The following is a 14,435-nucleotide window of genomic DNA, read 5'->3' as shown; positions in this document are numbered from 1 at the left end:
TTTCCACTGCTGTTGACGCGAGGACCGGCCATATTGACGTACACCTACAAGTCATGACGTTTCCCAGTGGAAAATTTGACGTCAGAGGCATTCCAGTCGATTTTTACGCCTGGGAAGTGGGAATTTCCCAGTTTCGAGTACAACTGGAACGCAACTTTGGCAATAAGTTCATGTTTTTGGTGTGTGGAAAATGACCCATTTCAAAAGCCTCACGAATGCAAAGTCACAAATCAGCAGGCCCTGCCCTGTTACCTAGCAACTCCAGTGGAATTCTGCCCGTTACCTAGCAACTCCAGTGGAATTCTGCCCGTTACCTAGCAACCTCAGTAGAATTCCGCCTGTTACCTAGCAACCCCAGTGGAATTCTGCCCGTTACCTAGCAACCCCAGTGGAATTCCGCCTGTTACCAAGCGAGCTAAGCTGAGCTTCAACACGTTTAGTCAGCTGGTTTTACCACTGTATTCACTATACAATGGGTGCTGGAAAAGACAAAATGACAAATAGCAGTACAGTTGTATAATTGCACGTTTGCAGATATTTTCATGTGCGAGTGTAAACATTGAGTTGGGGGTGTGGCCAGCAGGAGCTTAATTGGATTTAAAGTGACAGAGGCCCTAAAACAGCTCATTCTGAACTGACTAGGCTAAAATCTCCTCATCTATCAATGATTATGAGCACAAAATGTAATGAACATGTTTTGTATCATCCTTAGACATATCCTAACCTGTTCAAGGAAGCATAATAGGTCACCTTTCACAGTCTACCACTGTGTCAATGTCTTTATGGAAGCTGAGAAGGCAGTGATGTTCCTCAGGTTTATGTGTGTAAGTGATAATATGGAACAAAACAGACAGAAACATTTTAAATCTGATACATTGCAGTAGATTTAAAATGAATCAAAAACTGTGGAGCTACTGCCAAACAGTCCGTCCTCAGCGCGTCCTCTGACGCTGCCATGAAATCAGTTTATTTGTCCCTCCGCTGCCTTGGGACGCCTCCACACCTCACCATGAAATGAGGAGTGCTCCAGTGCCAGCAGCACCTCCTCCACCTTCCCTTCCCACAATCCTTCACTGCTCTCTTCCTCACAAAAGTATTCAAACCTCCTGAAAGTTTTTCCACATTCTGTGTTACAACCACAAACTCCAACATATTTCTGAGATTTTATGTGATGGATAAACAAAAACATAGTGAAATTGTGAAAATGAAGGAGAATAAGACAGTTTAGACATTTGTTGTGGGAACAATTAGCTGTGTTTCCACTGGAACGCAATTTGACATTTTAAAAATAAATTGAAACGCAAAAAAAAAAAAGCCAATTTTTGCGCTAGAATAAGGTGTTTTTTTGGCCACATTAAAATATATTTTGCAAAACTTCAGTAGAAACTTTTTTCGCATCACACGTCACATGACCAGCAACAGGATGTTACTACTGGCAGAAACCATGAAGAAGAAGACACCACGGAGAAGATGGAGGATGATGGAGCGGCATGGTTTCTTGTGATATTCTTATTCAATATTAACAAAGCAATTGCGAAATTGTGTTTTTTCAACATTAGTGAAAAATTAAAGTTTCATGTACACTCATAATGTAAGCAGGTTTTGATGCAACTTTAGCAAGTTTTTGGGCTATGTCTCTACCAGCTTTGCACACCTGGATACTGAAAGATTTACCCATTTTCTTTGCAATGTCTGTCTGAACTTTGACTAGGCCGTTCTCACATGAAAAGGCTTTAATCTAAACCATCCGTTATATCTCATGTACTGGCTGTCCTGAAGATGAATTTTGACCCAGTCCCAGGTCTTCTGAAGTCTCTAACAGTCAAGTCTGGCCAAGAAGAAAAGCAAGTCTCACAGCAGCCATGAGGCAGCCACCACCATGTTTCACTGTGGTGATGGTGTATCCCAGCTGAGTGCAGCGTTAGTTTTCTGCAACATCAGCCAAAAAGGTCAGCTTTGGTTCATCTGACCGGAACATGTTCTTCCACATCATTGCCGTTTCCTCTACATGGCTGGTAACCTATGACTTTCTTTCTTCTTTTTAATTTTATGACTATAATGGATACTTTGGAAGTAAAGAGGAGAACACATATTGTCTTTACTGTTTTAATCATAGCTTTGGGTGTGAACTACTCATAAAAACAATCTTCTCAGGTACCGTTTGCCATAAAGAGCTTTACTTTCATCTTCAACATGACATTAACAAGGTTAATTGGAGCCACATAAAACAAAACATAAAAAGTCTGAGTTCTGTTTGGCAAAGCAAGAGAAGCTTTTCAATCTCAAAATTGGATTAGAGGGAAAAGTAGTGAGCGAGTTGAAAGAGGAACGGGTCGACAGAGGTGCGGCGGCACACCTTTAATCACCGCCGGTGCTTGTGCCGACACACACCGCACTGTCGTAATCCACACTGACAGAGTTGTCATCATCGCTGGAGGCGGGGGCAATGGAAAGCGGCGCAGAATCGGCCAAGGTGAGGGACTTTCCTCCATTCTCTTTCCCCAGCGGCGGCGCACGTTGAGCGGCCACGGCCGCTTCCACCAAGGCCCCCTTTGTGTCGGTAATCACCAGGTGGTGAGTGACGGCGACGTGGCCTCTCGCTCTCAAGAGAGGGTGTGTGGGGGAAGCGGGCGGAGAGGGGAAGGTGCAGGACCGGCGTATCCTGGAATGTTCCCAGAGGAAAGGGTGCGAAAGAATAGAAAGGAAGGGAACGGACAGCAGGTGCGCCGCAGGAGGAATGCGCCATCATGACTCAACTGGCTTTGACTCACCGAGGAAAGAGCATAGAAAAAAACTTCTAAGAGACGGTGAATTGTCCGGATTTCACTTTTTATCTTTCCAGTCATCACACAACCATTTTTAGAGTTCAATTAAAGAAGCTGATGTCATCTGAGATCCAACCAGCATGAATTCATGCCTCGACTCAGTTGGGCTCGCCAAGACGGATTCTTAAGTGACGAATGAACGTCTAGACATCCAAACACATCCGAGTTGCTTTATCTGGGGGACTTCAGAGGTCAGAGGTCACTACCAATACTCTTTTCTCTGCTCTCCAGTCGCTTGCCGTTCTCCCACGCTCCCTCCACCACAATCACACCTGTGTTCCCTTTTTCCCTGATACGTACAACACACACACACACACACACACACACACACACACACACACACACACACACACACACACACACAGACTCAAAGTCTTCCCAGCTGCATGTGCACCTGGGCTGCCAGCTGTCAACACTGTGGTAACTGGCACACAGCAGGCTGTGTCACTATCACCTGGATCATCAGCACCAGAAAGAGAGAAAGAAGTCAGCACAAAAAGAACCGAAGGGCAGAAAGAAAACAACCGGGAAGGCAGCGAGGCGATGGACTGTGAACGATTCATATGAAGATAGAGGATAAAGAGAACTGATGGGAGCAAACGTCAACAAAACAGACGAGCAACAAGCCAAAGAGAAACCTGAACACTAAATGCAGACGGTTGGACCTCAACGCAGCATTCAACACTAACTGCCTTTCCATTGACCGAACAACTGAGCAATTTGACATTTCGACAATAAATTTTATCATTGGACATAGAAAGTTTTTGCTATAGAAATTGGTTCATTTCACAAAACTGCACTTTTTTCCCAGCACATGAGTCACATGACCAACGACCGGATGCTACATGACCGGTAGCCATGTTTTTAATGACGTCGCATGAACAAACTTACTCACATTTGTTAGACCCCTCAGGCCTTCTGGTTCTGGTCTGCTGTACATTTCCAGAACCAGAACCAAACATGGAGAAGCAGAATTCAGTTTTTATGCTCTTCAAATCTGGAATAAACTTCCAGAAAAACAGCTCTAACACTGAGCTTCTTTAAATCAATTTCAAAAACATAAAAACCTTATTTGTTTAGAGCTCTAGGTTCTTCCGCAAGCAATGCAACAAGCACTGGAGCTTTCGAGGGACATGTCTGCAGGTGTGTGACAATTTGTGAAACTTTTACCCAGGGGTAGGAATAGTTTACCATCTCACATTCTAATCAATATTGATTTTTGAATCAAACCAGGGTTTCCCTCATTGTACTATAAGTTTGGTGGGCCACCAGGTTTCACTTGCCACCCCAACAGGCTTAGGTAATTTTGTTCATTTTACATGTATATTTTTAAAATATGTCAGTAACACTAAGCAGACAAGTTAAACTAGGTTTATATAAAAAAAAACAATCAGTCATCTTCAGCATTGTATATTTAAAACATAATGACATTTGATTATGCATGTACACAACTTACAGAAATATTTTTATTTAATGTGCTACTGTATTTTCTTTGTTGTTGATGTTTTACTTAAAACATTTCCTGTCAACTTTTACTATGTAATTTAGCAGAAATAAAAACACACTGGGGTAACTGGTGAACTGCCGTAGCATCGCCAGATTTCTGGAGGAAATCCTGAAAGCAATAATCCACAAAGTGCAATCTCTTGTGTTTTACAAGAATGACAAATGGCGACATTAAAGTGTCTTTTTCACATTTAGTAAGTTTTAAATATTAATGCATGCTTAGATGGAATTACTAGCCACCTCTATGGACGACGACGTTGCATTTTCCATCCAGGAGTTTTTAACCATTTGACCATTTTTGTAGTTATTTAGTTAAGAATCGCGCTAATGTACATAATTTCTCGCCGTATCGCATAAAAGTCCCATATTCGAGCCGATGGTAGAAGCGAAATATCAACATTGCTGTAAAACACGGCAACAAACTTCTGACCAATCACAGAGCACTTCGCATAGCGTGGGGGTGTGACGTCTATGGTGTGACGTACCTTAGCTCAGCTATTGCTTGGCTCCTCATGTTTGTGTTCCCGAAATGCTCAAGCTCCGTTTTGCGAACCTTACACTCGGTGAAACTCGGTGAAACTCGGTCTTCTTCAGATGTTAGTAAACAAAAAAAGTAAAAAAAAAAAAAAAAATAGTCCGAATGTTTGCCTTCAACGATGACGACGCCGGTTAAACCTCTCGCTCTTTCCTTTTTGTTGCGGTTCTTTCTGCGCATGCGCACGGTCATTATCGGCTGCCTGGTGACGTCAGGACGTCGCGCATATTTACAAAATGGATACCCAGTTAGTGTTTTTGTTTGTTTTTTATAATTATCAATTTTGGGACGTTTTATATCGATTCTGAATCCTAGTCAACGAGATTTGTGATTCTTACATGAATAGATTTTTAGGTACATCCTTATTTTTACATTTTGTATGAAATGAAGAGTGAAATCATACCATAAACATCTTGTTTTAATTTTCTCTGTGTCCTGGGTCAGTACTGTGAACCCTACACTGCAAAAAAACACAAATTTTGCCAAGTATTATTGATATAATTTCTAGTGCAAATAAACTAGTAAATAAGCAAACACACACTGTTTGCTGTGTATACCAGATTGAACAACTTATAGGATAAATCTCTGTCCGTAATCAGAATATACTTAACAGCTTTTGACCAAAACAAAATATTACTCAAGCTTGAGGAACAGAATACCACCCAGGCTCTTGCAGGTTGGTTTGCTGCGGCACTCTGATGGTAATCCCTCATTTTAAAAGGTCAGGAGAAGGAGTGTAGCAAACACGACTTCTGCAGAACCCCTGCACCGATCGCTTTAATTACAGCTGAGGAAGTGGCACATCTTAACGTAGCCCTCCTCTCCCTTTCAGCCGTTGCTTCTCATGACTGAACGAAAGCAGAAATGTGCTTTCATATATTTAATGTGCCTCCTTGTGAGGGAATCAAAAGCCGAGCAGCGTGTGGCGAAGGTACGGTGCAGCATGTGTTGCTGTTCAGCAGCGAAGACATCAAAAGGTGGATTTTATACTCCCTCTTTTCCCCTCCTGCACACCCTATTGCCACCCCGGACTATAAATCCCACCCCAAAAGGAGTCATTTATGGGACAATAAGAGCCAATTTATGGGCCTCCAGAAAATGAAGGCAATTCGGAGGTGTGGGATGAAAGATGACAAGGGCTTTCTTGGGGTTACATGCGTGAGGTAGTAGCTCTGCGTTTCTTCACAGCTTTCTGGTGATGGTGTAATGGAGGGGAAGGTCTGGACTGTACCAGGAACACCACTTTCATTTTTTCACTGCAAAAACACAAAAATCTTACCAGGTATACTTTCCTGTGCAAATATCTTAATATACTTTAAATAAAACAAAACTAACTCACAAGAAACTTTCTACAAGATATATCAGCTTGTTTTAAATCAATAATTCATTAATATTTATTTTTTTAAAGCATAGTTCCACTGGCAGATTAACTGATAACATGGGGAAAATGTCCTGCTATAAGGGAAAAACAGTAAATGCTTATCAATATTAAAGAATTATTGACTTAAAACAAACTCCTATATGTTGCAGAAAAGTTACTTGTAATTTAGTTTTGTCTTATTTGAAGTGAACAAAAATATTTGCAACAGAAACTAGAAAACAATGCTTGGTAATGTTTGTGTTTTTGGAGTGTGTGGAATTTGTTTTGTTAGAAATCTGTAAACTCTTCTAACTGAATAAGCAGATGCCAGACCTTCTCCAGGACTTTCTGTGATTTGAGTGGATGGAACATCACTTTCATTTTTTCACTGCAAAAACAAAACCTGACCAAGTATTTTGGTCTAGTTTCTTAGGAGGCTTGAAATAAAATAAAACTGACTTACAAGGAACTTTTCAGCAAGAAATTTGAGCTAATTTAAGGCAAATTACTAGTTCCACCGGCAGATTATTTCACTTATAAGATGGGAAAAATGTCTTTTTATGAGTGAAAAAATCTGCTAGTGGATCTAGAACCTTTTCATCAATATACAAGATTTATATACCTAAAAAAAGCTCCTGTATTTTACTGAAAAGTTACTTCTAAGATAGTTCAGTCTGATTTGAAGTGTCCTAAGATATTTGCAGAGGCAATATGTTGTGTTTTTGCCGTCCCACATCGCGTGTTGTACCAGCTGCAGTTCTCTATCTGCTCGAGTGACCTCTCGTGGCCCCAGGAGGTCACAAAGCGCTGTCAGCTGCATACATGCATTCGGACAAAGGGATTAGCGGGCTTCCTGCACACGGAGCCGCAGAAACGCCGGAGAGGCAGACCGGATCGGCTCTGTCTCAGAGTCACTCAGGTGTGACCAGAGTCCTGGATTTTAGATGTTTAACGGGAAATCACAGAAAGTCCTGAAGAACGTCTGGCAGCGATTCATGCAAATAGAAGAGTTTACAGTTTTCTAGCAAAGCAAGTTCCTCACACTGCAAAACCTAAAATCTTACCAAGTAATTTTAGTCTAATTTTTAACTTCAAGTACACTTGAAAAGTCAAAACTGACTTAAAGTAACTTCTCAGCAAAATATAGGAGCTTCTTTTAAGTATTTTATTTTAAAGTACTAGCTTCAGTGGAAGATTATTTCTTCATGAGGAAAAACATCTTGTTATACGTGACAAAGGACAAGAACTACTTCTTTTTAATCAATATTAAAGAATTATTGACTCAAAACGAGCATCAATATCTTGCTGGAGTTACTTTTCTCTTATTTCAAGTGTACTAAGACATTTGCACTGGAAACCAGACCAAAATAATTGGTAAGATTTTCAGTTTTTGCAGTGAGAAAAACATAAACAACTTTTGTTCTGTGAAACAATGCTTGAAATAAGACAAAGCTAACTTACAAGTAACTTTTAATCAATATGTCGTAGTTTTTTAGGTCAATAATTCCGTAATATGGATTTTACTAGGTCTACTGGCTGACTTTTATCTCATCTGTAAGTGAAATAATTTTTAGTGATATTACAGTAATTATTTACTACAAACAATCTCTTATATTTTGCTGAAAAGTTAATTGTAATGACGTTTTGTTTTATTTAAAGTGAACTAAAACATTTGAACTAGAAACTAAACAAAACTACTTGATAAGATTTTGTTTTTGCAGTGTAGTACACTTTAAATAAGACAAAACTAACTTACAACTTACTTTTCATGACGATATAGGAGCTTTGTTTTAAATTAATAATTCATTAATGTTGATGAAAAAGTTCTAGTTCCACTGGAGCCGTTACCTAGCAACGGGAGCCACGCCCTGCCGTTACCTAGCAACGGGAGCCACGCCCAGCCGTCACCTAGCAACTGAGTTCTAGTTCCATTGGCAAATTATTCACTTAAAACAAGACTTTTTTCTCATGTTACAAGTGAATTAATATGCCAGTGGGAGTGGCGCTTTTTTAAAATCAATATTAAGGAATTACTGACTTTAATGAAGTTTCTTTTTTTTTTTTTTTTTGCTCAAATGTTACTTGTAATTAGTTGTGTCTTATTTTCAGTGCATTGATATATTTGAACCAGAAACTGAACCAGTAGTACTTGGTAAGAGTTTGTGTTTTTGCAGTGCAGCAGATATATGACATCTCAGGCTACCTAAAACTGAGTCAGCTCCCAGATATTCTCCCAGCCCCTCACCCTTTCCTCCCCTTCTTTCTTTTCCTCTTTTATTTGTTTCATTGTTTACTTTAATAGTCTTTGATAGGTACCAAGTATCATTAGTGCCCAAACTCTGTGGCTCCTAACAGCTCTGTAGCCGAGCCAAGTGTTTGTTGTCGGAGTTTTATTGGCTTCCAGGGAGAGGGCTTGTTGTTGTTTAGTGTAATCTTGGCACGCCACTAACAGGTTTCAAAAAAACGGAGCTGCTTTCTGATGCTCTCCTCTCCTTTTTGCATGTGGATTAAATGAAAACCGTTCTGCTTGGGGGTGGGGAGTCTGTTTATTTATGCATTTCTGTTCCTTTCTGCTGCGCTGTTGTTTAAAAAGTGAAAGTCTCCGTTCAGTCGGTGTATTCACTTTGTCTTTATTTCTACTTCGGGCAGGTGGTTGGCGTTACGCTGCATCACAATGTCTCCTGCTTGACCACACTGCCTCCTTTAGCTCACATTAAGGTACTGCAACTCATAAAACCCAGACTGAAACAATCGTTACACTGCAAAAACACAAAATCTTACCAAGTTAATTTGGTCTAGTTTCTAGTGCCAATATCTTAGAACACTTGAGGTAAGACTAAACTAATTTATAAGTAATTTTTCTGTAACTATTTTTGTTTTAAGTCAATAATTTCATAATATCAATGGTAGCAGATTATTTCACTTATAATAGAAAACAATTTCTTGCTTTTAGTGAAATAATCGACCAATGGATCTAGTGCTTTTTACATAATTATTCACTTCAAACTAGTTCCTATATGTTTTTGAAAGGTAACCTGTAAGTTAGTTTTGTCTTATTTCAAGTGTGCTAAGATATTTGAAACTAGGTGAAAATTCTTGGTAATATTTTGTGTTTTTGCAGTGCAGACCAGTTTCAGGGTACATGACCTTTTAATTATGGTGAGTCTTGATTAAATTTTTATTGAGTTAATTGAGGTGTCATTAATTAGTTAGTTGTTATTAATCCAAAACAGCATGTGGACAAAATAAGCAACATTTTCAATTAAAAAAACATTTTTGTTGCTAAATATTTAAATAAACATGCATACATAAAAAAATTATTGTTTTTAAACTGTTATTCAATGTATTCAACCATCAGATTGGTGCAAAGGGAACTTCTTCAGAAATGCTAACGTTAGCATGTCTGTGCCGCTGCTACATGTTAGCATTGAGATGCTACTTTAGGCTAACTCCTTCCAGCGCAACTTAAACTCAGTTTTCTGACTATCTGGACACTTTAAACACTGAATCAAAAAGAAAGAATGATTTATAACGTACTGATTCAGGCATAATGCAGCAATAAATCTAAGTTTTCTTTACATTTCTCTCTGATCCTCTGAAGCAGACACCTGTATGATTTATGTCTGTAATATCTTCTGTTATGCATTTGACCCCTGAGATTCTACATGCGCTTTGGACTAAACTTGATCTTTCCTAACTAAATTTAGCTGTGTGTAAAACACAAAGTCATTTGAGTGAAGGTAATTACCTTAATTCATAGCATTTCTATGAATAATATTTATTTAAGAGAAAAATCCAGATGTGACAAAGTTTGGAAGTTTGATATTTTGCTCAAATGATTTCTCATTTTTCTTGGCAGAAACGTCTGAACAGCCACCGCATTCCCGGGTTAGAAGGTATACTGTTGAAGAAAAAGTAAGTGACCAAAACAGTTCCTGTCTCCCATGTAAAATTAAAAAGCGCTCAGACAAACATTATTGAGCCTCTGCTGGAGAGTGAGCTCACCATGAAGTCTGGCTGACCCTGACGACGGTTCGTGTTTCCTCTCCTGGTTTCTCTGGGGGTTCTCACTTTTTCACTTCCATCAATCATCCCATATTTTCTAACAATTTAATCCCTGTTTCCAGAGGTGCAGCAGCTGCATGCAGGGACACCATCCAGCCACTGCCATGAGCGCACATCTAAACCAAACCAAAAAAAAGCCCATCAGGTTAGTTAGCTTAGCTTACGCTGAAATCTCTAAACAATTATAGTAGATTTAGAGAAATGAAACCCTGAACACACAGAGACACTTTAACTACTGAAGGTATCAGGAAGTGGCACGCAAACTTCTACTCAGTGCACCAATCACGGAGCTAATTTTTAGGTTAGCACTTTCGCTAACTTTTAGCACACTTAGCTTCCACTAATTTACTTGGTTGTTTTATAAAGTTATAATATAGAAATACTTTATGCGGTTCTTATTTTAACCAGCGGTGGGGGCACTAATCCCATGATGTGCTAATAGCAGAGCTGCTAACTTTGAAAACATTTAGCGCAATTAACTTCCCCAAAAAATATTTTTTCTTAATAAATTCTAAGGCGCTAATTTACTTGGACGTTTTGTAAACTTTCAGTTCTACATCTGTGTTGACGCTGATTATCGACTGCTAATAATTTATCAATCAGTTAGCCATTCCATCCACTCATTTCTATACTTTACAAGCTATTTGTAATCTGTCCAAGACATGATTTCCTAGCCGTTGTTTGTCTAATTCGTGCCCTTATTTCTTACAGAACTCAATATGTGATTACTTCATCTGAAGCGCTGATTTACTTGGTGTTTTGTAAACTTTTAATAAAATTTGACATCTGTGTTGGTTCATTCACAGAAGGCTATGCTAGCTGCAGCGTAGCAAAGGAGTTAATTTTTTTACAGGTTATGTTTCATGACATACAGTCACAACCTTTTTAATAAAGGTTACGTACTGCAGCTTTAAACTCGTCATATGCTTGGTAGTTTGTGAAAATCAAAATGTCCTTCAGTCTCAAAACTTTGGCTGAATAAATAGATCAGAATAACAATAGAACACCTTGTTAAGATCATTTGATGCGACTTTGGTAAAGATTTTGCTTAAAATAGTCAGAACTCTGCATGCACCTGCCAGATAAAGGCTGTATTTAAAGTTGGCACAGATAAACTGTTTTGGTCTCACGCTGTTTGGGCATCAGTGACGGATTTCCTGTCGGATGAGCCGTGTTTAGAGTCCTCCATGTTTACAGCACGTTGCTGTGAAGTGGTGGGGCTTATTGTTGTCTTTGGTCAGGCGGTTCTGCCGTGTTTAGGAATGTGGTCAGCAGAGGTATGTAGACACGTTTCACAGCAACAGTCAGAGGAAACGCATCGTACCCAGGGATGCCCAAAACCTGCAGCTTCCCCAACGTACCTGAATGAGACGGTTCGATTCCCTCATCCAGTCACTCAGCGCTGCAGAGGACTCAAAGCGAGTCGTTCCTTTGGTTCAGGCGGAGAGAGGATGACATTTCTCCAGGACTGGAGTCGAGCAACCCCTTAATTACATCACTGCTCCTCCTGGAAAGTAGGTTTGTACGACAGCGTATTTGGGCCAATGTAGGGAGAAAAATAATAATAATACTAAGAGTAGCAAAAAGGACCAAATTTTAAAGAAAAACAACTTTGAAAAGAGGAATACATTTCTGGCAAAAAATCTCTTCTTTTTTTTAGAAAAAACATGGAAATGTCCGAATATGAAAAGTCAAAAAGTTGTTACAAAAATACTCAAAAATTTTTAATTAATCTCTGATTTTTTTTTAGGAAATAAAGGAAATTTTCAAAGTTGAAGATTTGCTAAAAAAAAAATTGGAAGAGTAAATTTCTGCTAAAAATCTCAGAAAATTTGAGCTAAATTTCTGAAATGTTCTTGAAAAACTTTCAAAATTTCTGAATTTCAAAAGTCAAAAAATTTGCTACAAAAAATGACATTTTGGGATTAATCTCAGAAGCTTTTGAGAAAAGAAACAAGAACATTTCTGAGTTTCAACAGTTGAAAATTCCCTAGTAAAATTTATTTTTGAGATTAATCTAAAAGAAATTTCTAGAAAAGCCTTGGAAATTTTGAAGTTTAAAAACTGAAATTCTGCGAGAAAAAGCTCAGAAAATTCCACTTTTATTCGTCAAAAACATCCGAGATTATCTGAAAACGTTGGTTTTGAACACAGTCTGAACTCTGTGCTATCAGAGAAAAGAGCTGCAGCCTTCATAAGCCGCAAAGCGTCTGATATAAACAACGTGACTCATCTGAAAGGGACACATTATTTCCCCCAAAAACCCAGTTTTAGAGGAATCCTGGAGCCAGATTTCCCTCTTTTCTTCCCACAGCTTAAGGCAACGCTCGCCTCCAACGCGGCCAAATAAAATCCCCCGATTCTCCGGAGGTTATCTGAAATAATGTTTGCACCGTTTCACCCAGTTCGTCTTGCTGACGCGACACTGAGAGGTCTAATTCCTGAGCGACGACATCTTTTGGTTACATGGAGTGAAATGAGACAGAAAATGTGTCTTTTTCTGCCAGTCAGCATTAATCAGAGCCGTTTCCAAGTGGAAACAAAACTCCCTAAAAAAAATCAGTTTTGGGGGTTTTTGGATCCATCTTTGCTAACAGCTGTGCCATGTAGCCCAGCAGCTCATCGCCGACACGGCCTTTGTTTCTTTTTGATGTTATTGAAGATGAGAAAATCCATGTAACTAAGGAAATGCTCACTTTAAAAAAAAACCCCACAAAGTTAAATTCCAGTATAATTGGATTAAAGGTTGCATGTTTCCACTTATTGGGGAAGACCCTGAAAGCTGCAGGTCATAATCAGGGATAATATTTGAGCAAAATAAGTAATTTGTTATGATCTGGATTATTTTTAAGGTGTAATTTCCAGTTAGATAACTCAAGAAAGCATAATTTGTGCCATCACCTCTTGACTTTTAAATAGGTGCTGGAAACACACAATCAGCCTTTCTGCCTCCTAGCAGGGGACTTGGACTCAAAGCGACCTCAGGGGTTTAGAAAGTTAAACACGGTTGGGAACCGTTGGCTTTTATGACAACATAATCACTGTCACATGGCGGCGACCTCTCGAAGATATCCAAAGGTTATCCGTGATTCACTCGGATAATAAGCCTCATCGTTTAGCCTGTCAGCCGTTTTCCTCTGAGGAAACCAAACCGAAACGACGGAACAACGACTGACACAATCAGAACGAACAACCCACTATTGAGCTGTGAAAACTTTACAAACTTCACCAACTTTAAAGGCAGAACTGCTTCTGAAACCCAATTGTAAGTTTTAAATTGGAAAGTAAACTTTGTTTTAGGTCATACTTGATATATACACTGCAAAAAACTAAATTTTAACAAGTATTTTTGGTCTAGTTTCCAGTGAAAATATCTTAGTACATTTGAAATAAGAGAAAACTAACTTACATGTACATTAGTTTAAGTAACTAATTCCTTAAAATTGATGAAAAAGTTCCACTGGCAAATTATTTCACTTATTCCAAGATATTTTCCCAAGTTTTAAGTTAATTTATCTGCCAAAGGAAGTAGCACTTTTTCATCAATACTAAGGAAATACTGACTTTAAAGAAGTCTCTATATCTTGCTGAAAAGTTACTTTTAAATTAGATTTTTTTATTTCAAGCGTACTAAGATATTTACACTAGAAACAAAGGCCAAAATTACTTGGTAAGATTTTGTGTTTTTGCAGTGCACAGCATTTCTTTAACAACTGAAGTTGACATAGATACTTTACTGTGATATAAAATGGTGCTACATGTGCCTGGGAAACACATGATACTGCCCCTTTAAGTCACATCGAAGGGCTCTGCGCTGTTGCCTAGCAACCCCAGCCAAGCCCTGCTCGTTACCTAGCAACCCAAGTGGAACTGAAGCACATTTGGTCAGCTAGTTTCACTGCTATATGCACGTTCTGGGGGTGAGAGACACGGACTTAAAGTTTTATCGCGATATTTTGTGGCACTATGGCGATAACGATAAAACATCACGATAACTATTCCTTACGACATTTTTTGGTCATTGTACGTCTGATACTGTTTGTCGCAGCACATCCTGGCCAGAAACTGCTCTTCGAAAAGCATTCCTACTTTTAATCCGCTTCTTTAGGCCAGCAGTCACATAAGTGTGATCTGTATCACTGAA

Source organism: Poecilia mexicana, unplaced genomic scaffold (assembly GCF_051168715.1).
Source record: "Poecilia mexicana isolate PSO_F unplaced genomic scaffold, ASM5116871v1 scaffold_19, whole genome shotgun sequence".
In the NCBI taxonomy this organism is placed as follows: Eukaryota; Metazoa; Chordata; class Actinopteri; order Cyprinodontiformes; family Poeciliidae; genus Poecilia; species Poecilia mexicana.
Note: the sequence above shows the minus strand (reverse complement) of the source record.